Below are 23240 nucleotides of genomic sequence, written 5' to 3'. Positions count from 1 at the left end.
ATGTGACCACATTCTGTGGTCTAGAGCTCCCTTATACGGAGCATATATAATGCAAACAGCTGCAATATACATGAAGTTCCAAATTCAGGTCTGATGGGAAAATTGTCTATTACAATTTTGTCCAGTCATTTCTTGAAACAGAGCTTGGTGGGAAAGGGGGAAGAAGAAAAACAAAGCAACACACAAAAAAACCTCCCAAACACACCAAACAAAAAAAACCCCACACAGATTCTCTAGTTCAAAGTGTTCCTGACTCAGCACAGGAAGAATAAAGCCAAAATTTTCTCTTTAGGAGCACCAAACGGAAGTCAATGAAGTTGTATTTAGAATCTTTAAGGAAAAGATGCAATTTGGGAAAGATAATGACAATCAGCAAGCAGTGACAGAACACTGACATGTGAATTGGTTTTCCTAGCCATTAAATACTACAAAACTCTGGAATGTATTAGGTAGTTTAGAACTGGGATTTCTTGCATTTAATAGAACTTTAAAAGCCCCAACGTGTTTATGTGAAAAACTGGAAAGAGCTTTGCCCTCAATACCCGCACATTAATTCTTTATCTATGTTTTTCAGTACAAGGTCTACTTGCTGCAAATGAGGAGTACAAATTTATAAAACTGCATGTAATAATTTCTTGATCAGACAATTTTTAATAAAATTTCAGTAGGGTAAAGGATAAAATCTTCATAAACAGTTATGAAGAAGAGTTTTAAATTCTAGCCCATAATTATTTTTAAAGCCATTTTTAAGAATTTGACTGAGTTTTCTTCCACAAGTTTAGTTTAGAAGTTATTTGCAGGTTTACTTCCACAGCTCCTGGTCATTCACACGTGTTGATCAGGCAGCTGGGACAGAGCACAGTTCTTACATGCTGAACCTGTTTTTAAAAACATTTGCTAATGACTTTACAGATGCTTTTTAAATAGGTAGCTGCAGTACCAGATTTTCATGAACAGGAATTTATCTAAAAATGTTTTAGAAAATACTTTATTTCTTCTTTACCGAAATAAAACATTTTGCTTAGAAAAGCATTAAGATATTTCAGAGAAAATAACAGAATTTATTATCTTTGCCTCTCCTCCCATGAAGTTTACAGAATCAGAGGTACACTGGTACTTTCAGTACTGCACGTTATTTCAGGTTCCAGACAGGTACTAATGATCCAAAGAGGCATCCATTCATAAAGAGAAACATCACAAATCTTGCAGCTTTTAAGATATAGTCTGTAATCAAGTTCAATGACCATGGTAGTTAGAGTAGGAAATCAAAACAAGGAGACAAAATATTCAACTGTTCATGGAGAGACAAGCTCCCATAAATAATTTTTCTAGCAAAGTCAAAGATCATGTGGACCAGAGCAGTTTTGTTTTCTTCCTAAATTTCAAAAAAGCTTTCAATAGGGTCCTGTTGAGCTCTCCAAAGAAGCTAGGCTGCCGTCAGAAGTGTCTGTCCTCTAACAGGTTAAGAGCTGATTTTAAAAACTTGGAAACAAAAGAAGGAACAAGGGAAGTCAACAATGGGAGCGCCACACCATTTTCTGATAGAGGCAGAAGTCACTCTATTTATCAGCAATCTCAAAAAGAAAATGAGGATAAAGTGGGCAGAAGCCATTACACCAAAGAACTCCCCATTTAAGACCATCTCATGGTCTTAAATATCTCACTGGATTGAAGAGTGATAAAATAGTATGAAATGTATTGTTGCTAAATGCCAAATGATGCAACCAAAGAAAAATTACTCCTAAATGAGCACAATGATATGCCAATCTACCTAGCAATTTTAAGGAACAAGTTCTCTGAGCTGTCATAAGTATCTCCTGTGAAATCTGCTCAGTAGTCAGTCATAGTCAAAAGCCAAACTAAATATAAGGCGTTATTAGGAAAAAAAGCACCAAACATCATCAATGTAGAAATCCTCAGTGCACAGGATAACTGCTTTCCTCTCCCTGAACACAGAAGAAACTCTCAAGTACAGAAGGAAAGACAAGAATTAACAAGTTTATCATGGGAACAGAACTGATCCACTGAAGGTTACTGAGGGTACACACTATGCAAGACAGAATGCAGGAGACAGAGAACACATATATATTCACCTTATATTTATGTTACATTATATATATATAAAAATATAAATACAGTACTGTCTGGTTAAACTGTGCAACTCTTTGCCATCACAGGCTTACAGAATTAAAATGGTTTAAATATACTCAGACAGGATGACCAAGATGGAAGATCCAGTGTAAAGGTCAAAGACTATTAAGCAGAAAATACTCTGCCAAGGAAACAGCTGGGCTACACATTTCCCCAGCTCAAGTCCATAGACTTCAGGACTGTTTTCAGAAAGCATTCGAGGAAGTATCACTATGTTCACCCTGATCTTAGTCTTCCCTAGAGTTCTAGCTTGCTGCTAGGCACTAACCACAGCAAGACACCAGGCTAATTTAATTCTGATTCAGTAGAGCAGTTCTTTCACATTTATTACTAAATCCCACACTTTTAGAAACACAGGAAGGGGAAAAGAACAACTAATACAGACTGCAAAGTCTGAATCGCTTTGGACACTTCCACATCGTTTTAATTTTATTTCCTATCCCTAGAGCTGACTTTAGTGTTTTTTATAAACATGCTTTTAAGACTACATCTTAGAGCATAAGCAGTTATTTACATAGCATCTGCTGAACAAGGTGAATGAAATGCACCACAGAGAAAAGACAGTGCAAGTATAAGACTTCCATGTCTATCTTAAATCAAGAAAAGTTTTCCCTGCTTAATTTCATCTGAAGTCCTGAAGCTGGTTGCCAGCAGTCAGCCAGGTACTAGAAACACACACTATGAAATTACTACTACTGCTTCAAAGAGCTGTGAAAGTCAGGAAATTATGTTGCACTGCTGAGAAATATTCCACAATTTTTATGAACAAAACTTATAAGAAGCTAATTGAATGTTACAAATCTTCATCTCCCAGGTAACAGCAAATATACTACCATGACACAGCTGCACCACTTATTTTGACACTACAGGAACTACCAGAAATTAACAGAATTCACTGCTATCTAGTGATGCTTTCAGTTACAAGCCTTCAAAAGGCACCATGAGCAAATCTATGGCAAAAAAACCAAAAACCCCAAAAAACAGATTTGTGTCCATTGTTATCAGGTATTGTGATGGAGAAACATTTAGTGATAGCACTGAGATACTTAATAGGCTTTTCTAGAATTTTGCAACTGATAAAAATTTGAGGAAGTCATTAGCCAGACCAAGATTTGAGGTTTAATCTGCTTATATAGCGAGAGTACAGAGCTGTTTCTGTAGCACTGCTTTAAAAATGTTGCGTACCAAAAAAAGCTGTAACTAAGCTCCAAATCTTCAGCATTCACAGAAAAGACTAACTTACCTACTGCTAATACCACTTGGAACAAGCTGTCTACACCCATACTATTTTTGGTTTGTTTACTTGTTATTACAAACAAAACTTTGCTTCTTGACACACAACTATCTTAACCACATCCAAGCAAAACTCCTCATGTACTACAACTTAATACATAAACTGTGCTGGCAGCCACAACTCAAATCTTAACCATTTGAAGAAAAAAGAAGCAACACATCTGCAGTCAGTAGATTTTAGGGCCTCGTATTACCCGATTAGAAGATCTCTCCTTCTAATGTTTTTCACACTGATGCTGTTCCTTCTCATCAGCAAATAGTTTTCAGCAGCAGAGAGTACAGTTTTAGCCTAGAGAGCAACTGAAGTAAATTCTGGAAAAGGGTAGGATCAAAATACACAGAGCTCAGTTGCAAAGAATTACAGGTACTGCTATATGGGACATGTGAAGGGAAATACAAGAGAGACTACATAAACCCAGTCTGAGCAGCCTCCAGGAGGGTCCCTCCTTTACCACCTGGTAGCAAACGTGGTAACTTCGAGATTCCCACTAGGTGGAGAAAGACCACCCTCAAATGTTTTCTAATTGTATCCTCTCAGCTAGACAATATAATCAGGAATTCAAATTTACACATGCTCACTTTACTTGGGTAAGGTTTACAGGAAAAAAATTAATCATGTATTTGTTCAGATTTGCAGACAAGCTACAAGAACCTGTACCCAAGTAATTCCTCTGGTTAACTGCCAGAGTGAGCTTGTTCTTGTAGTATCCTGTCCTCACAGGTTTAAAATAGAGGAAGCAGGCTGCCATGGATTAAAACAGGCTAACCAAATCTTCAGAGTGTGAGGCATAGGGAAGATTCCATGATGGACCAAAAAACCATTAAGAGATTGCTGTACTGGGAAGGATGCAGAGTACAACTCCCAACCAACATCTGTAGGCATTAACAACCATCACACGCAGCCTAAGCAGGTTCAGAGAAAGCCCCTATCTCCTCAGCAAGGGCAAGCAGCCTACAGAGGTCAGTACCACAAAGAACACTGAAGAAATGCTTCACTTTTTCTGGTGGTGATCAAACAAACAGCAACAGGAACAAGGAACCAGAAGTAAGTCTCAAGAAAGACATTCACAAAGCCAGAACAAAAGCTGGCTTTTGTCTTCACAAAGATTGTCTTTACAAATCTGGGCATAATACAGGAATTTGAGAAAAGCCTAAATAAGTTCCTTGGGAAAAAAAACAAAACAAAACAAAACCCAATCACAACCCAGAGCCACAACTCCAAGAACTAATTCAGCGCATTCCAAAACTTTGCATTTACAGGGAAATCCTCTAGAGAAGTATCACAGAATTTCCTCAACAAGGGAAGTCTGTTTACAAAAACATTGTTTTAACATTTAAGAGGCTGCAGTTAGCCCCATCAGCCAAATGTCACCTTGCACCAGTGAGGCTGTTTCCTTGCCTTCCCACATAGCAATGGTAAAATAGTAACATTAAATCTTGGGACTCAGGCATATCACCCTAAGTTGTAGACTGCTTGCACAGTTTGTTCTACAGAAGAATCCTCACTTCTAAATAAGGTCCATTGTGCTCAATCACTGCATTAGACATAAAGGAGACACCATGTCTACAGGCCCTGTCTCGCAGAAGGGGAATTCAGAGGGCTAACAACAAAGCTGAGATGACTAACACTCCAACTCACAAGAAAACACAATGGTTTTCCCTGAGATAGCATTGCACAAGATTCTAGGAGCAAAGGAGGAAAAATATTTGCTTCTAACAACATATTCTCTATGGTGATTGAATGACTGGGCTGCTACTGAAGCAAAATTTGAAACTATAAAAGAAATCTCATACCAATGTCTCTTGCCCTTCGGTCTTCCATTCCTGGAAAATGTGTAACTCATTATTTAATTGCATTAGAGACTGATGCAAATATACTTAGGGAGGGTGATTGTTCTCAGCAAAATATGAATGCACTTGTAAAATACTTCTTACCTTTCTACAAATTAAGCTGAATGAGTCTGCCCTAGAAGCTGAGATCCTCACCTTTGCAGAAGGTAATTTACTGCATTAAGATTTCACACTATCTAAGCTAGTATGATTAAAGACTATGGAAGTATCAAAAAAAAGCAAGTAGGAAAAAAAAACCAAACCAAAAACAGCACATCCACCCCCCAAAATTAAAAAACTAGTATGCCAGCACAACTTCTCAGAAAATCCTTGGCTTGATTAGCACTGCCCTTTTCCACCCTATGAGAAGGAACACAAGAAGTAACACAACTATTTTCCACTAGTAACAGTGCAAGGGTTTTTTTGTTTGGGCCCAGAGATAGATGTTCATATCTGAAACTAGGAAAGGATTTTTTTTTTACTGTACCCTTATATTTGCTCCCAGTTTCTCCACTCAGAGACAATCAAAAAGCTTTGTTTATTGTGGCCTGTTCCAGTGCCAGACTCTGCATGGCCAGCACAGTGATAACCACCAAAGCCCTCAGTGCAGAACAGTGCAAGAAGCAATGTGGTCCTCTCTAGATAAAAGTCAGATACCAAGATTGAAGAGAAGCCCCAAAGTAGTAGGTCTAGAATATTAAATGAAGGAAGAACACATCAGTTTCTTCATTAGTACAGCAATCCATTCTAAGTCTTTGACCAGAATGCTCCTTTCTCTTTCAAGACATTAGGCACAGGAGAGGTCTTCATAGGCTCAAGGAGGCACTCCCTAGTACTCCTTCCAGAGGAGCTGAATCCATGCAGAAACATATCAAAGCAGGCTGTCAAGAAAATAAAAGCTGCAGGAATTGTTTTTCTAAGAAAAAATCATTGGGTGCTTTATCCTGAAAGTCATTAGCACTAAAAAGCAATCTGAATGAGCAGTACACTCCAAAGAAGCCTAATGCTAAAATCATCTGTATAATCGATCATAGGCATTTAACCAACAGTAATTCCTGAATTCAAGTATGACAGAACCAAAAGGCAGCTGCACCCATCATTTCCTTATTCTTTTGGCACCCCAGGCCAAGTACAGCAGCTCCTGATGACAGTTGTGCAGCATGTCCAGATTCTCATACAAGACCGCTGAGAACAGAATCCAGAAAGCATCACAACATCCTTTTCCCTTGCTACAATCTCTTTTTTTTTGCCCTGCAGTTTTCAGAGCTCAACCATTTATGACAACACTTCTGACAATGTCACTCTATTCATGAAGAAAGTCCACTTAGTAAGCTTTATATTTGCGTCTTGAATGTAACTACAGCATTATTTACACATCCTAAAATCAATTCTAAAAAAAAAAAGACACTTGGTTTAGAAAAAAAATAATCTGCAAATCCAATTTTAAAAGGAAAATGTTTCACATACATGGCTATTATAAACAGCCACATATCCTAAACTATCACGGTATTTGAAATATTAATATGCAAATAAACATGAATGAGCTCAGCAGTTGCATTCAACAAGAAAAATAATCCACTCAGTCTACTGTTTCAGTGTACAGAATTTCTAGGGTCTTGGCATCAGGAAGCCAAGTAATAATGAACCAAAATGAAATATAAATGTGTGCTTTTTTCTTTTATAGTTAATATGTGAATTGATAGACAGAACTATCTGGTTATCAGACATGCTAATGCTTGCTTTAGGAGCACAGTTAAACAAGATGCTTAAGAAAGTCTTCCAAAATCAACATTAAAACTGCAGAAGCTCCATTTCAAATGTGTGTGCAGAAATAAAGAAAAACCACAATGGGTCATATTGCATTATGACTTTTGTGTTGGTGTGATTAGGAACCTATAACAGCAACTTGGCAGTGTAGCTTAGTCTTCACCTACAAGGTGCTAAAAGTAATTAAATGATTTAAAGAGCAACCAGAAAACCCTTATTAGTGTTCCTACAACTAAGTGGAATGGTTTCACTGTCTGATAGAAATGTCCACTTCCAAAATAATGCTAAGTCACAACACCAAAGACTTACTCTCTGGGTTTAAAAAAAATTCTCAAAATTTATCTAGCAAACAGCACTATTATAGAAGCATCTTTCCTGAATACTTGGAATGTCATTTTATTCAGGGAACTGGCACCCTGGCTATCTTCTGACAAGTGCTGCAGCCACCTCACAGGAAACAGGCTACACATTCCCACTTCTTTTATTACCTGTCTGCATAAGGGTCAGATTCACACTGTAATGAAGAGGGCTTAAATAATCTGTACAGACCACAACACAACTGAAGTATCTTTGCTTCTCTGACTCAGTAAGCCAGATTTTATCCACTTTTTCAGATGGGACATTTGTCTTTGCAAAACAGGTTAGTGTTTTCTCTTTAGCTACTGTAATAGAAAAGGCTTCTGATAAGTATTGTGCAGACAGGTAAATCAGATGGTAGAGTTTTAGTTGATAACGTAATACATGAAGAAAGACACAGATAGTTCAGATTGCCCACCAAGTATTAACATAGCAGTAGTTAGCTAGCAATGAATAGTCAAGGGAATAAAGAGCACCTCTGGTTTTGTGGTTTCTTATTTTTCCCCACTGTTTCTTTCCAATCTGTTTATTAAAACTTGGTTATGTATGCATGTGTTAACTGCATCATCATTCCCAAATTTATGCTAGAACATCAGTTAGATAAATTCCCAGCTCACATACAAAAAGCAAACCTTTGGAAAGGGATAAAGTATTCCTGCTGCTGCTGGAACGTCAGCAACTAAATTCCCAGACCCTCTGGAAGGAAATGCTCACTGGGTGGAGTAGGTAGTGCAGAAGAAATCCAAAGTTGGAGAGTAACAGAAAAGCAACATCCTCTCCCAGGAGGAAGACAGCCTAATGACATGAGCAGCAGGGACTGGCTTCCCACAGCCTCATTCCTTAAGGTTACAGATTACAGCAGCTGCCACTTTAGCCATCTTCTCTACAAGGCAAGAGCTCCAAACTGACAATATGCAGAATTCACATTATTTATCCCCTGCAAGGAGTCCCAAGGTTAAGTAATACTTCCCAGAAATCATCTTTTAATGAAAACTCCAGTTTAGTTTCTCAATTTCCATATGAAAATGATTTTAATGAAATGCTTAAAAATGTTCTGAACACTTTTAAGGGGACATCTATAGCCAAAGGGTTTTTTAAATCCTGGAGACACATGGCTATGCATATGACTAATAATGCCAGAGCACACAGAATATTCTCTCTAGATTAAGATCATAGGAAGCATATAAAATAGTGTAAGATAGCACTACACAGAATTATAGTTTTCAACATGAAGCGAGAATTCACTTTGTTACACCTGAACACACATATCAATACCAAGGAAAGCATGAGCCAGTGGCAAATTTTCTTAAACAGAAGGACACAGCTCAAAGACAATCACAAGAGAAGATGAGAGTGAGCATGGAAGGAAAGAAAACTTCTTCCTTCTAGCACTGTGCAGCTCTGTGGACACCTAAGGTTGCCAGAGATGGAGAGGCCACGTCCTGGTGCCTCACATACACTCCTGCATTCATCCTTCCCCAAAGCAGCCACAAGTTTTGTAGGCTGATATTCCATCTTTAAGTAGACCAACATGTATAATAAACTGGTATTCTGGTCTAACACAAGATATTATCTCTGCATCCAACAAGGTACCACATCTGTATCCCCTACCTTGCACAGGATGATAACACCTAACACTTCCAAAATTGTTATTATTGACTGATTTAAGTTATAAATGGGCTCTATTGTATTAAGTACTAAATCTCAAGCTCTGATGTCCCAAGTTTTCGTAAGAGTTAAAGAAAGTTTTGTTGAATTAATTTACAAATTGTTCTTTAGGATGTGCATAAGAATTAAAATTAATACTCAATTTACATGTGTCCATGAACAGCAAGCATGGTTATTTTGAGAGCAAAATGATTAACATAAATTATGGCATAGCAGGGAAAACCAACCACTACACTTGAGAGGTGAGGAGGGTAAAAGGAGTCTTTAAGATACTTTCAGAACAAAAACCAAAGTAAATTACCCACTACACCAAAGTTTCCTTAGAAAAGGTATAAAGAGAAAAACAGACCCTTCAGCATACATAATTTGAGCAGTAAAATAAGCATCTTGCATCAATTCAAACGGGATCAAAAAAAAAAAAAACCTTGAAGTATCTATTATACAGTCATCACATTGCATCTGTAACAGATAGCATTATGGCTGCTGAACACCCCAACTATATTTACTTCCTATTCAAGCACATTTACAAATCTTGCACTTACGTCTTTTTCCACATTTCAAAACAAGTTTGGGGTATAGCTGTCAAAATCCATTACACACAGGTATGTAACAAAAGTATTCTTGTAGGAGAAGCTGCAATCATGCACTGCTAGAATTTATAACAACACATTTGCACAGAAAAAATTACATTAACTGACAGAAGTTTAAACTGAAAAAGCTTACAAGTTTACTGCTCTACAGAAAACATACAGGGTTCTCAACTTTTTTCAACTTATAAAAGGCATTCTGTCTTTCAGAATGATTCTTACAGTAATTACCTATAAAAGGACTACCATGCAGAATTGCTTCCACACTGTAAGCAGCTTTCTCCCCACTTCCCTTCAAAAATCTTACTCAAACATTACTCATGTTTTCAGATGGACAAATGAAATATTATTTACATTTTATTTTCAATGCATCTAGCAACAGTTAAAGTACCAAATGTAATTCACTGATAAGTTATATAGGGGACAAACTGCATCAGCTCTCCTACCTGCTCTTCTTGCCAAAATTATGTTGTTTGCAGAGCACTACTTCTCCAGTAATTACTGAATAGATTAGAAGTCTGACCCTTTAGCTGGTGCCTACATCTAGTTCAAAGTTAGTGGTGACCACAACAGCCAAGCCACTTATTATACCTGTCAGCTGGAGTCCAGGTTCCCAGTACCCACAGCACCCCAGGTTGCCCATACCACACTAAGCTACCAGTTGTGTAGAGAAGCCAAAAAAAAGGGCAACATGAAGAATGAACCATGTTTGCATCCCAGTTAATTCTGCATACCAGAATTAAGGTATACTTCTGTGATTATTTATATCACTCCTGTTAAATTTGTTTCACTGGTAAGACAAAGAGTTGACAATTACTTGACATGCAAATAGCTCTCAAACACACTCTCTTCCTTTACAGCATTCTATAAAGGTACTGGATAGTTTACAAGCACTTATCTCGGTTCATCGGTCCCTAATTAGTTTTAGTCTGCAAGTTTCACTAAACCATCACAACTCTTGCTATGTAAGAGTCAAGAGTGAGAATTGTCCAGTGTTTTTTGGGGGGAAACAGAAGTACTAAAGAACTACAAAAATTACATGTCCTTCCGCTTTTACCTAACAGTGGTATCAGCATAATAAACGGTTAGTATAACACTTTTCTAGTTACTCCTCGACAACATTTTGAAACTAAAGAAAGAATACATGCAAAATCTAGACTAAGTAGTGTCAATTACTCTATCCAGAGGCACACTGCAAAGATGAAGTAAATTTGGGGTGCTAGGATCAGATTTACTTCATTGCCTACTTTATCCTGAGAGATACTGCAGATGCTATGAACCAGCATACCAATGTTAAACATCTAATTTTATCTTTCATTTGCAACTCCATTGATAATTCTGCTGATCACTAGGAAACCAAGATTTTTAAGTTCTGCCACAAGACAGATTACAGCATACTTGCAGTGACAAGTTACAGAAATTATTCTCAATTACTTACGATGAAATTGTGCTTTTTAGCCAACAGAAACAAAGCCCACTTTTTCTGCTTTTCCCAGAGACATAGCTACAGAAATGAACATTTAGCTACATACACTGCCACTATTCATGAGGCTCTGAACACAAAGTATCCAGCCTGAAGAAACAACAAACAGAAAAAACCTTACAGGTGAGAGAGGAAGAAAAATACCTACACAAAACACACCACACACAGAACCTACCCCAGCTGCAGTACTAAATCACTCATTTTCCAACATTTTCTCAGCATGAGGAGTGCTGTGGCAGGGTCATCTGCACCTGCAGTACCATGGACAGGGTATGAAAAAGTTCTTCCACCTCTGAGAACATCACCACTGAATTCATAAGTAAGCAGCTCAAACTTTAAGAAAACAAACATCATTTGACTGTGCAAAAGATTCAGTAGTCTTCTGCATTGCAAGACTAAGTTTAAAAACATTCTTGAATTTCCACTGAAGCCACACTATCTACATACAGTAAGGCTTTGAATACAGGCCCATTAGTGATACCTAATTTCATGCTCTAACATGGACAACTTTATATTAATGAAGCTGAGGATTTTTACAGTGTTTTGGTACAGAATCATAGATTAATTCTGGTTGGAAAGGATCTCTAGGATTCTCTAGTCAACCTCTTGCTCAAAGCCAGGTCAGGATGATCAGTCTAGGTTACTCAAGGCTTTATCCAGCTGAGCATCAAAATACCCAAGGGTGGATCCTGCAGAATCTCATCCCAGTGATCATCCCACTCCATAGTGAAACATGTTCTTAAATGCACTTACTTTAATGCATGCTTGCTGTCTCTTGCCTGCCTTCCACACACTGCTTTAAAGATCCTGCCTTAGTACTCTCAATAGCTTGCCCATAAATACTAGGTTACTCACCATTAGTTCCCCCTGCTTCCCAAAGCCTTCTCTTCTGCAGGCTGAAAAGCCATTTCCCTAACAAACTGCGGAATTTCAAACTCTTACTTCTCCTATGCATCTTCTAAACTTGAAGTCATCCATTACAATGTGAATGTTTTGATTCAGAGTGGCTTTTCATCTTCATCCCTGCACCTCCTCAGATCCAACTGCAAGAGCTAAGACCTCATACTAAAAGCTCTTCTAGTACAAGCTGAAATGAGTTCCATGCTTCCCCTTCTAGGCTCACTATAATCCCTCCATAAGACATTCCTCAGCTATGAAGTGAGAACGTCTCCTGTTCAGCCCATAGCTCTACTTCTAGACTGGAATTAGTTATGGAAGAACATCTAAAAAAACCCACAGAATGAAATGACAGTTTTGCTGAACAGAGCAGAAGTTTTACAGCCTTATACATATATATATATATATATACACACACACACACTTCGATACAAAGGAAAATGTAAAAGGAGGGGTAGGGAGGTGGGGAAATCAAAATATCTCCAAGTATGAATATCAGAAATATATCAGGGAAGAAAATAAGAGCATATTACTTAGAGCTGTTGTAAAAATAAGTGAAAGACATGAACAAAGAAGCCACAATCACTTCTATGTCTGAAGTTTCTGGTAAGGTGTAATGTCCAACAGGCAATTACAAGCAAAAGTTCCTCTATCAGTTCTCTCAACCTCCATCCTGTCCTACCAAGTTACTTATAAGGCTAATGGCAAGATAGTTCAGGACTGTATCAGCTCTTCAGACACAGCCACTCACTCTTTGGTGAAGAAGTAAATAACATCAAATACTGTTAACTACTGGAAAATCCATGTCATGACTAGTCAGTCCATGAAAGTCGACTCTAGTCAATGGAATAAACTTAACAGCTACAAAGGAATTACACAGTATGCTTTAACTAGAGAACTGGAGTCTGCATTTGCAATATTAGGTACCAAAATTTTAGTTAAAACAATTATCTAGCATAAAGACTACTGTTGCACAATGTAACAGTCCTAGTGTATAAATCCATGGAGTACAGTGAAATTATAAAGTTAGAAGTTCAATATATACAAGCCCATTTCTATTTCAAAGGGCTGCAACATGTATACTGAGTTACTTACACATCAGGCAGTCTGTTTTCATCAGGCTTAGCAGACACTAGCCACAAGAGCTAATGCTTTAGCTGCTTGTGCACTTCTGAAAAACTGTATCTGGAAGTTAAAATTGATCGCAAATATAGCACACATCCTGTGTCCAAATTTGTGGCACTATCAGGAAGTAGGTGGAAAATAGGCCTCTGGCTTATTTCTTATTTTATGATAAAAAGGAAAAGGGAGATGCTTCTCTGAAACGTGGAATTCTGTAACACATAATTCAAGACAAAAATCCTGAACTTTAGCAGTTTAGAAAACAGATAAATAAAACACAAGGTACATCTTATTAAAATGCAGTATCAAAAAACCCAGCAAGCTAAGGGTTCCATTGGCTGAAGAAAAATATTGACTCAAGTCTATGTTTTAAACTAAGTTAAGTACAGAAAACAACAGTGTGCTTGGGACACACAAGGACAGGATGCTGCTTCAAAAAGATTCACAGACACCTGAGTCAATAGAAAATAGTATAAATGTCTAAACAGAGTCATACTCAATCACACTTTGTGGATAGTTGCTGGCTACTAAAGGGGACACTTAGAAATTTACTTTGTGGGGAAGAGAACAAAACAAATCAATGAAACAAAAACCCAAAACCAACAAAACACCACCATACAAGCACAGAACAAAGAAAGAACCTAAATCTCCTCCCTCATGCTCACTTTTTTCTTGGTTGTACTTCAGAATCTTACCCTAAAGGCACTGCTGGGACAAGGGGAAACATTAGGAATTTCAGGGTGAAACTCACTTCAGATGTATCCACTCCATTCCCTATCTTTCTACTACTTCAGCATATATTCTGGTATTCTATAAAAACATATCTGTCAGAAAGTGGAAGATTACACTTAATTCAGCATTCCTTAGCTAACAAGATTGCCATCATAACGAAAATCGGTACAAAGCAGAGGTCAGATCAACAAGGCTAAGTATTTTAGGCAACTCTCAGAAATTACTGATTATGGTTAACTTTTATTAGGCAGAAGTAAGGGTAAAAAATTTTAAAATCTATGCAAAAAGGTAGAAACTTAAATCACAGGACTACCCAAAGGTAAAAATCACATTGCAAACTCCATTCCTTTGCAGAATTTAGGAATAACTTTCAATTATTCAGAAGATACTATTTTTTATACCTAAACACAGGAGTTTAAAGACTCCAGATGAGAAGCTTGCATCACTGCCTTCAAGTGAAGATTGAAGTCTCAATGAGATAAACACTATAAAGTCTTAAGGATTCACAAGTCAACAAGGTATAACCACTTTGACATATTCAAGTCTAAAACTGGTCAAAGTATATTGCAGCATCACTATAGAGATCTATTTTGGGTTAGTAAAAAATTGAATTTTATTTTGAAAAACTAATCACAGTTCAAATATTTAACCTAGAAGCAAAGGAAACTTCAGAGGATGGAAGAATCTATCACTCATTCCACATCCCTGTTAGAAATACTTGTGTATTATTTCTTATGCTTATGATGAGCAATATTCCTTCACATCATAAAGCCCCACTCCCATATATGTGGTATACAAGCTACCACCTTCTGCTTCTAGTTTTCAGGGAAATACATATTTGTTGCTAAACAACAAAGTTGAGAAAGACCAGGACCTGCATTCAGGGCAGTATCTTTATCTCAGTGGGGAACAGAACATATAACTGCCTGAAGATAACCTTTATGCTGTAGTAAACAAATTCTACAGACAACCACATATAAAGATTTGTTTTAAAGGAAAAAATAAAAAAGGGACATCATCAAAGAGTAGTGTAAGGAAACAGTTTGAGGTGATTTTTTTAAAGGCTGGGTAGAAAAGGAAAAGTAATTTAGTATTCTAAAAAGAAATACACCAGTAAAACAGTCAAAAGCAGAACATCATCTTCCAGAAACTTAAGTAAGATCTGTAGAACTGATTTTAGGTAAATTCCTTCTACTGCAACCTCAACTATATGGAGCTGCACTAACTCAGGTAGGTGAAGTTAAGGAGTCATTTGACATGTACAAAGCACTGCATTAAATCCCAAACAATCTGTCAGACTATGACAAATATATGCTATAAAAAGCACAGAAGTTCAAGTTGACTGAAAATGCACCTGCCCTGCATATCCTTTAAATTCTGTGCCTTTTTAATACTAACAGAGACAGTTCTGAGCTTTTACTGATTATGAGCAGCTAAATGCAGTTCCTTCAGAGAAGCCTAAGCCCATGAAACAAACTAACCAGAACTCATGCGAAATCCAAACAACTGCCTTAAGGTAAAGAAGAACTGGCTATCACATTTTAAGTGTAAAGAAAAACATTAACGAGGCTCAGAAACATTTATGCTAATCTCATCTCTGTCTGAAGGGATGATTTCTCATATCTGGCTTTATAATTAATAGAAAACAAAAGAAAACACAAAAAACCCCACCCAAAACCCATGACACAGCACAGAATCCATCACCTTTCTTGTACTTCTATACACCGGGATCTTGCAAGTCCATTTTAAATCCTCCCCCCCCAGAAAAAAACAAAACCAAAAAAACCTGCAACCAAATGGTATTGTCAAAAGATGCTGCACTGCACCTGTATTGAAGTAACCTTCACTAAATATTCAGTCAGTACAAATCAAGTACAGCAGAAAGAGCAGCAGGTTGCTCCTCTCTACCAGTAAGTGGCTCATTTATTAAGAACAGATGACTACAGCACTGCAAATGCCAAAAGGAACCTGCCTCTCACACCTCCTCCTACCAAATACTTTTATTTGTTGCTTCACCTCTACTCAATAGTTTAATGTATATGCATATATGTATGTGCAAAGAATTTTAAGACACTCATGGTAACTAAAATTAATAAGCAGTAGAGAAAAAAAAAGGCATTTTACTTCTAAGTGCTTGTTTCCTGATTATTCACCCTAGTTATACTCTATATACTAAGCTCAGTAAATAAAAGCCATGACACTGCAGGCTTCCTTATAAAGATGGCTATATGGTATTCTCTTTTTGAATGCAGAACTTGAAAGCAGTTTGCTGGCTTCCCAGAAAAAGAAACTCTTGTCTACGCAACCAATTCCAAGCAGTTTCTGCCTGAGGTACGTTGTTTTCTTAAGACTGTCAGTCATATGGTCACACAACACAGCTGGTTCTTACCAAGTTTCACCATGCTAGGTATTTATATAGTAGTAACCAGAGCAATGGTTCTCACACAAGGTATGACACTGCCCCACCCCCAGGCAATTATAAGCCTCAAGGTTAAATCTGAATGAGACGAGGAGCAAAAGAATTAAGACATCAATGGCTCTAAATGGACTCAATTAGAGAATAAAGCCACTACACTGTTGAAAATGAGAAGTCTTACCATGAAGCATGCTTACAATTGTAACAAATACTAAAGATAAAAATTAATTCAGCCCTGTGACACTACCCATGTGCAAAAGACAGCTTCATGAGTGTAAGAGCTGGAATTTCCTTAAACTCCCCAGCTGTTCTTCCATATATTCAACATAGGCTAACAGTTATGTAAGCAAAAACAAGTGATCACCCTCTACTTTCAGATTAACCACCTGATGTTCTAGCACCAGTCTGCCACTACCTGTGAAACCACAATATTAATGCTTTACTAAATGAAAGGATCTGCAAAGAAGCTTTCAAAGATGGGAAGAAGCTATAATTTCTTAAATGTGGTTCCTAAATTAAAACTCCCTTGACCTTTAACCTAGGTTGAAGTTTCCTAGGATGAAGGAAAGCCTACCTTCTTAGGAAAAGGGATTCAACTTGCTAAACAACCAACAGCAGCACAGGCAAGCAGGCTCCTTCAGAGAAGCATCAGTTATATGATAAATGGCAGTAACATCAGGCCACCAGACAAACTGGATTAATGTGACTCTCAGACCAGTGCTTTTAACACAACTCCAACAGTTTAGGGGTCCCCACAGTTCACAATGACTGGGGAAAATGCATTCAAACTAACTACCTGACAAGTTGACCTATAAACACTAATTCTGACCTAATAATTTTTGGTCTTCCATTTTATACTGGTTTAGGAGCTCATAGGTTTAGGAGGTCATAGGATATTTTTTATGAATGAGATGCTGAAGACTAATTCTAGATTTCATTCAATGAAAAAAGAAGAAGTCACATGTAATGAAGCTGTAGCTATTCAAGGAGAGGAAATAGTTTCTATTTTTGCAATGTCCAACAGCCCAAGGTAACTTCTACAGATCATATAAAAGCTTTAAGTCTTTAAGTGACAGGCACAGCTGCAGCTACAGATACCTATCTCTATTCACTGTGTGTGGAAAGAAGGTATAGAAAGAAAAAAAAAAAGGTAGCAGAACAATTTCTCCACATATCTAGTGATTACTGTTACATACTTCTTTACCCCCACCCCATTTTTTAAGTTTCTAGGCTGTACCTCAAAACAAACTCTAATCAAGAGCCACCACATCCTTGCCTATCTGGGACATTACCTTCATCAAAACTTATTGCTTAAACTCCCTCAGGTAGGCAGTTCCAAAGCACCTATAAATATAATTGAATTACTTCCTCCCATTTTCCTACTCAAATTCTGTTTTGTTTGTTGGGGTTTCTTGGTGGGTTTTGTTTGGTTGGTTTTTTAGATGGTAAGTTACTTTAATATGTAACAGGAGACAGGTTTAGAAGTAATAAAATTATTCCAACTGCAAGTAGAGTATTTCACATTCTAGTTGTCCCAGCCCATGGGTCTTGCAATTTAAAATTAATATACACTATTCAAACTGGATCTACAATAAATCTACACTACTAATAGAAACTTTAAACCAAAACACAACATGTAGCCTGTATTGAAGTAATTCTCATCGTTTGAATTCAGTTCCTGAAACTAATTGCCCAGTTTCTCATTATTCCATTGCATTAATCTGGGAAACTGGTCTTCTTATGCAGTGTTATTTTGTCCTACAATAAGCAATGAACAATTGTTACCTCTTTAGTTACTACTTTTCTGTATCAAATCTTACATGGAAGAAACCATTTAAGAAAACCCACGCTGGGAAAAGTGAAATGTACTTTCTGTTAAGCAAGGTAGATATCAGAGTTAGTAGATATTACAGTAGTCCAAAACATAAGATTTGGTTGCAGGCCAGCACAAATAAGGCCTAAAAATCTGTCAGTGTAAAACCAGGGATGAACCACTACTTGAAAACTACACAACCCTCTCTCTTACTCTTATCATATTTTTTTGGCCATTGCTGCAAAGCTCCTGTGATTCTGTTCAGAATTTGAATATTTCATTAGAAGTAGTTTAACATCAGGGCAAGGGATGCACTGTAATTTTTACAGATTCTCTCTCAATCTCTTTTAAAACACTTAATTTTTTTTCTTCACTTTCAAATAACAGAACATTACCTCAAATTGTTTTTTAAGGCCAGAATGGATGAGACTGAACAATCTGATCTAGTGGGAGGTGTCCCTGCCTATGGCAGGGGGTTTGGATCTAGATAATCTTTAAGGTCCCTTCCAAACCTAACTCTATGATTCTATGAACTCCTAGTGCTAATAATTAATACTTGCAATCAAAGACAAGGTATTGCTATGTTACCTTCTGGCAAACAAGGATTGCTAATCTATGATGAGTGAAAAGACTGCCAGAAGAGGACAGTCCGAAGATCTGCAATACAAGAGGGTACCTTCATCTCACAACCAAGACAAGCAGAAGCACAGTTACTTCATAGCAGTTACTGCAGCCAGTTAGAAGCAATTACATATTAGGCATCTATTATTCTCCAGACAGCATCAAGATAGAACAACCTGATGCTGAGATCATAGTATAATATGTTAGAAAGCCACTCACAGAGACCTGAAGTTTTCCAGTTTTTCTTTTTTCCACTGGAATTACACCTGATCCAAAGCAGACAGCACTGCTCAGGGTACAAGCCTCAATTAATAGCTAAGCACCCTTCCCACCAAGTTCAGTAGTGTATTTGCTTGAATCTTTATTTCTGGTTCTGAGTAAAAGATAAAAAATTATTCTTATGCTGACTCTAACCCACATTTCCCCACTTTAAAGACCAGCAATCAGTTAAGTAGCTAATAAAAATACACAATTATTGATTAATCAGTATGAAATTAACACTAACCTATTCTGCTGCATCATAAAAACAGTACACAGCTTTCAGGATACATTATCTTGACTTGTACTCTCCTGATGGTTTTGGATGCAAGATTTCTAAAACTGTCAAAGCATGTTTGTAAGATAGTTTATGAATCCATAGCGTTGTACATGTATTTAGAAAAAACCTGTAAGCTCCATTTAAATGATAGACTCCTTATAAGAAATACCTTGAAGCTGTCATGTTCCTAGAACAGCCAAGGGAAATGAAAGAAAACAAACAAAAGGAAAAAAACCACACCAAACAACAAACCACAAAACCTACTTGATCTTAGTATTGTATGTACATCACTAGTTTAAACACTAATTCTTTCCTTTGAGCAACAGCAGTCTAGTATTAGCTAGCCAGAGTCAAGAACATGTATCCTGAGTGTTCAATAAATTAGTAGAATCTTTGATACAATTCTGAAGTAAGAAAACAATGAGGATTCACTCTTCAAGCTTGCACAAGAAAAATGCCATCTGAAAAAAACAAGAATATCATTGAAGTTTCTGGTACGACGTAACAAAACCAGTTTAAGAAAATATGCACCTAACTGATCCAAACACTGTAATGCAAAAACACAGACATGTTTTTACTTACAGAGGTAATATTCATATTTTCTACTAGATACTTATACTGCCCTCCCAATTTGCTTACAGGAAGAACCAGAAGGTCTGAGCAGCATCTTCAGCCATGCCAAATCATTTGCTGATATACTTTCTTTTCTAAGTCTGGTATGTGCTTACCATTGTTAACATGTTAACAAATGTTAATCAATCTCCTGAGAGGAATATATTCTTTAACTGTTCTCCAGGAAGCAGAAGACAGGGGCCCAGAAAGACGGAGGCTCTTTTTATTCATAGAGCTCTGACTCCTCATGCTCCTTCCATCCAATAAAAGAAAAAGGACCAAGCAGGTAGAAAGATACACAGCAGCACATTTAAAGCAAGGTGATTTATGCAGTCTTGCACACATGCACTTACTCAGGTTATCTCAGCAATACTACGTAACTCCAAGTGGAACAAAAGGTGGTTTGTACATCCTAAGACACCCCACTCACCATGTGAAAGTTTAAAAGAACCTCGGTCCTAGAGGTTTTGATGAATAAGTAATTTCCTTCCAACATGTGGTAAAGTCTATAGATCAGCCTCACTTTACCAGAACAACGAATTTAATCGTCCAATGCCCAAGATGCAATCTGTGATCAGCCACTTAGCAGTTATCTGTGCTTACAAAACACTATTTGAAACAATCTCTCCAAGAGATAGGCAAAATTTAGAGAAATAGTTGTCACAGTTAAGCCTTCAGGTCCCATACTTGAGATCATGGTTACAGTAATTTCAAAACATTTCCTCTGCAAAGAATATCCTAACTTTCCTCAACAGCAGCCATGAATGACAACTGTTTATAATGAGTATTTTTAATTAAACAAAAAAGCCACAGACTTGTGTATATTGTCTCAACCCACTTCTTCAACCCAAGCCTTTTATTTAGTGGGCACTGTATAGCTCTTCTTAAACTTTCTAAAGCAAAGTTACCAAGAAATTAATATAGTCCTGTTCCTGACATGCACTTACCACCTTTTTTCTGTAAAACGAAAAGCTTTTAGGGTCCTTCGAGACCCATCAGCTAATAAAAAGGCACCTGAAGAAACACACAAGCTAAAAACTGAGATCATTTTATCACTGTAATTCACCCTTTCCAAAATAATCCTTTCTCCCAGAATGAACTTTGTTTGCAATTCAGCTAAGTTTAACCACCAAGCACTTCTAAACACTTGCATGTGTTCATCTTGTTTATGAAATGGAAACTCCACCACAAAAACCCAAAAGGTATAACCTATCTGAATCCTAGACCACGTGTTAGTTCACTACATTATTGAAGAGATGCTAAGAAAGTACAAGAATGTTTGAGTACTTGTAGGCCATCTGAAACTAATTCTCCCTCTCAAGTAAAACAGCTATTTAACTATTAGCTCTTCAGAAGCCTATATTTTTTTTCTTTTTCTTTTTTTGCTTTTGTTTTAAAAGCAGGGATAGAAAAGGCATAGAAAGAATTTCATTCTTCTACATATTCGTCTTCTAGTATGAGTTTCTCTTCTGTTGGTGCCAGTCATTACATTTATAAGAACATGAAGTCAACATACAGGGATGACCAAGTGGAGACATTTTAAAACTAAAACCAAAACCAGACAGTTAAAACACAGCGAGTTAGAAATCTGTACAGTCTCAGTAAACATGTGACCAGCCAACATTAACTTCTACAACTTTTGGGCCAGAGTAAGCTAATATCTGCAGGCCTAGCTTCCCCAGCTCTAACTAGCTGCTGAGTTTTGCTTACATTAACATATATGCTAGAGAAAATTGTGAACTACATACTTGATACCACCATGCTGCACATACTGCCATGGACAATTAAATCCTTCCAGGTACAGTAACGGAGCATTTCTAGATCGTTATCTAGAGTATTTTCCCTCCCCCTTTACTGCACAGACGAAGGCACGGGCAGCTTGCTTTCAGACTGGCAGATAGAGCTGTAAGACCGTCGCTGGAAGTAGGATGAGAGCCCATACGCAGCCTTGTCATTTGCTTCTGCTAACGCACAAAATGGAAAGAGCCCCCAGTATTTTACAAGTAGGGGGCGGAAAGTTACACACCGGTTATTCTACTAACAGACAAACCTCGAGAGGTTACACGGACTGTCCAAAATAACACCAAAAAGAAGACGCTGCCATTTACCATCTGTTTGTCTCTCTAAGGAAAAAAAAAAAAAAAAAAAAAAAGTGCAGATCACAGGAACAAATGGAGCCTGGCTCCAAGGAGGAGGAAGAAGGGGAGAGAGGAAATTTCCACGCAAATCTTAAGTGAATCACGCCGCAATCCCCGCGCCCGGCCGCGCCAGCCTCCCCAGCCAAAGCGAACGGCGCCGGGGGCACCGTCCCTCCGCGGCCCCGGTCGGCGGGCCGGCCCGGCACGGCCCAAGGACTCTCGGCGCCGGGGCGGCACGAAGGGAATAAATAAAGCTTCCCCCAGGCAGCGGCACAGAGCGAGCCCCCTTCTCCGGAGCCCCCCGGGGAGGAGCCGCCCGCTCGTCTCCTCGCCCGCCCCACACGGCCCGGTGCCCTCCGCGCACGGCAGCGGCCCGGCGCGTCCCCCCCCCGGCGCCGGGGCTGGCACCGGGGAGTGAGCTGAGGCCTGCACCGTCCCAGCGAAGCCTCGGCGCTCTCGTAGCCTGAGCGGCCCGGCTTCCCACCCCCCCGCCCCCCTCCTCCTCCTCCTCCTCCTCCTCCCCTCTCCTTCCCTCCCTCCTTCCTTCCCCGGCCCGGCCTTCAGCTCGCACTCACCCGCCTTCCTCCTCCCTGCCCGGCCCGCGGTGCGTGTGCGCGGCTCTCCCTCACGCTGCCCGGCGCGGCGGTGGCCGGGCCGGCGGGGGCGGACTGGTGGGTGGGTGGGTGAGCGAGCGTGCGGGAAAGGAGGCGAGGGGAGAAGGAGGAGAAGGGTGGGAAGGGAAGGCGAGAGGCGGTGAGGAAAGAGAAGAGAAGCGAGGCGGGGAGGGAGGGAGGAAGAAAAAAAACCGCAGCGACGCTCCTGGGGCGGGACTTGCGGCGGCGGCCGTCTGGGCGCTTGGGTGGCTGCTCCGACGACCTTTACGCGAGAGACGGGTAATCTCCGAGCTCGGGGCGCTCCGCTGCCAGCCCGGCCACCATCTTACATTAGGGAGACTTCCCCAGGACGCCGCCTCCCCTGCGCTTGCGCCGCCGACAGTGGGAGGGGAGCAACGGCAGGAGGTGGGGGGGGAGGACGGGGAGTGACGCAAACGACCCGCGACGGCGCTGGGCATGACGGGATTTGTAGGCAGCAGCGCCGGGGGGAGGTGGAAGGCGCTGTGCGGTCTCGGTCCGGGAGGGGGGTTCGGTCGCCTTCTGACACCGCTGCCCCCCGCGTAAGTGCGGGCATCCTCTCCCCCTCTCCCCAAGCACGGCC

General features: G+C 39.1%; 1 protein-coding gene across 8 annotated transcripts in view; it reads right to left on the bottom strand.

Moving 5' to 3' along the window:
* The window catches only part of CNOT4 (CCR4-NOT transcription complex subunit 4), a 77445-nt gene extending 54423 nt beyond the window's left edge, over nt 1–23022 (bottom strand). For 4 of the 8 annotated variants that reach the window (XM_030462749.1, XM_030462771.1, XM_030462762.1 and 1 more), the window contains exon 1: nt 22601–22741. The gene's annotated coding sequence lies outside the window, so the exon portion shown is untranslated. Of the gene's footprint in view, nt 1–22600 lie in introns of all 8 variants that reach the window. The other 4 variants (XM_030462769.1, XM_030462793.1, XM_030462756.1 and 1 more) reach the window with 2 other exon arrangements.
* Nucleotides 23023–23240: the final 218 nt, after the last annotated feature.

Source organism: Calypte anna, chromosome 1 (assembly GCF_003957555.1).
Source record: "Calypte anna isolate BGI_N300 chromosome 1, bCalAnn1_v1.p, whole genome shotgun sequence".
Taxonomy (NCBI): Eukaryota; Metazoa; Chordata; class Aves; order Apodiformes; family Trochilidae; genus Calypte; species Calypte anna.
Note: the sequence above shows the minus strand (reverse complement) of the source record. Positions and strands in the feature narration are given on the sequence as shown.